General features: G+C 39.6%; 1 pseudogene; it reads right to left on the bottom strand.

Moving 5' to 3' along the window:
* Window positions 1-226: 226 nt before the first annotated feature.
* Window positions 227-811, bottom strand: LOC145039360 (secreted RxLR effector protein 161 pseudogene; annotated as a pseudogene).
* Between the last annotated feature and the right edge of the window lie 1,048 nt (window positions 812-1,859).

Genomic DNA, 1,859 nt, shown 5'->3' with positions numbered 1-1,859 from the left:
GAGGTTTGGTAAACGGATCTGCCAAGTTCTTACTTGTCTTGACATAGAAAACCTTGATGGTACCACTTTCAATTAGTTTTCTCACAAAATTGTGTCGCAAACCTACATGTCTTGACTTCCCATTATATACCGCATTATATACTTTAGACAGTGTGGCCTCACTGTCACAGTACATGGGTATTGAAGGCATCGGAACATCCCACAAACGGATATCCATAAGTAGATCTCAAATCCACTCTGCCTCTTTGCCAGCTGCTGTTAAGGCAATTAGCTCCGCTTCCATCATTGAATGAGTTATGCATGTCTGTTTCTTGCTCGCCCAAGAAATAGCACCACCAGCTAGAGTATAAATCCAACCACTTGTTGATTTTGAATCATTAGTGTGATCAATCCAGCTGGCATCAGAATAACCTTCAAGTATTCCATTAGATGACGAATATGTCAACTCAAAAGTACTTGTCCTTTTCAGGTATCCTAGTACTCTACCCACTGCCTTACAATGCTCCGTCCCTGGATTAACCGTGTACTGACTCAATTTGCTTACAGCGAATGCGATGTCAGGTCGCGTGCAGTGAGTAGCATACATCATACTTCCTACTGCACTAGCATATTCCAATTGAGCCACTGCTCGACCAGAATTCACCTTCAGTTTTACACTTGAATCAAAAGGAGTATTGAATTCCTTAATGTTCAAATGTTGAAACTTTGTCAGAATTTTCTCTATGTAGTGAGACTGACTCAGAGAAATCTGACCACCTGTCCTCTTCACCTTGATACCAAGAATAGTATCTACTTCTCCAAGATCTTTCATCTTAAAGTTCGAGGATAGCTATTTCTTCATCTCAAGAATAACTTCTAGATGAGTGCCAATGATCAGCATATCATCAACATAAAGACATATAACTACTATATAAGTAGGTGTATATTTAGAATAAATACACCTATCAGCACTGTTGTGCTGAAAACCAAATACTATCACAGTGGTATCAAATCTCTCATGCCACTGTTTGGGAGCTTGCTTAATCCATACAAAGACTTAACAAGTCTACACACTTTGTTTTCTTGTCCAGGTATTACGAAACCTTCAGGTTGCTCCAGGTAAATCTCCTCTTTGAGATAACCATTCAGAAAAGCTGTCTTCACATCCATTTGATGAATGTACAATCCTTTCAAAGCTGATATTGCTATGAGAGTTCTAATTGAACTAATTCTAGCAACTGGGGCATAGTATCAAAATAATCGATCCCTTCTCGCTGCCTATAGCCCTTTGCAACCAACCTTGCTTTATAGGTAGATATGGATCCATCAGGATGATATTTCTTTTTGAATATCCATTTGGATCCTATGGGTCTTCTCCCCTTGGGTAGATCAGCTAACTCCTAAGTTCCATTACCCATAATTGAATCCATTTCATCATTGTTTGCTTCCTTCCACAGAGGAGCATCCCGAGACGTCATGGCTTCAGTGAAGGTCTTAGGATCATCATCCAAATTAATTGAAAGGATGACCTCTCTCATCACTTTCTTTGGTGTTCCTTCGACCAAATAAGAATAGAAATCATATCCAATGGTTTTCTCAATTCTATCCCTAGTACTTCTCCTTGGTTCCTCCACAATGGGAGGAGGTGGGAGTATTTCTCGAGAGGTACTTGTAGGTGTTGTATGACTAGATTTTTCTTCATCCTTAGAAAACTTGTCCTCAAAGAAGTCCACATCTCTGGATTCCACAACAACAACTGAATCAGTATCAAGTAACCGGTAAGCCTTGCTATTTTGAGCATATCCAATAAATATACTCTTATTAGCTCATGCTCCCAATTTGGTTCGCTTAGGATCGGGAGTTCGATAATAAGCAACACA

The sequence above is a fragment of the Lactuca saligna genome, chromosome 4 (genome assembly GCF_052625555.1).
Source record: "Lactuca saligna cultivar CGN05327 chromosome 4, ASM5262555v1, whole genome shotgun sequence".
NCBI classification, from domain to species: domain Eukaryota; kingdom Viridiplantae; phylum Streptophyta; class Magnoliopsida; order Asterales; family Asteraceae; genus Lactuca; species Lactuca saligna.
This window is presented reverse-complemented; position numbering and strand designations above follow the sequence as displayed.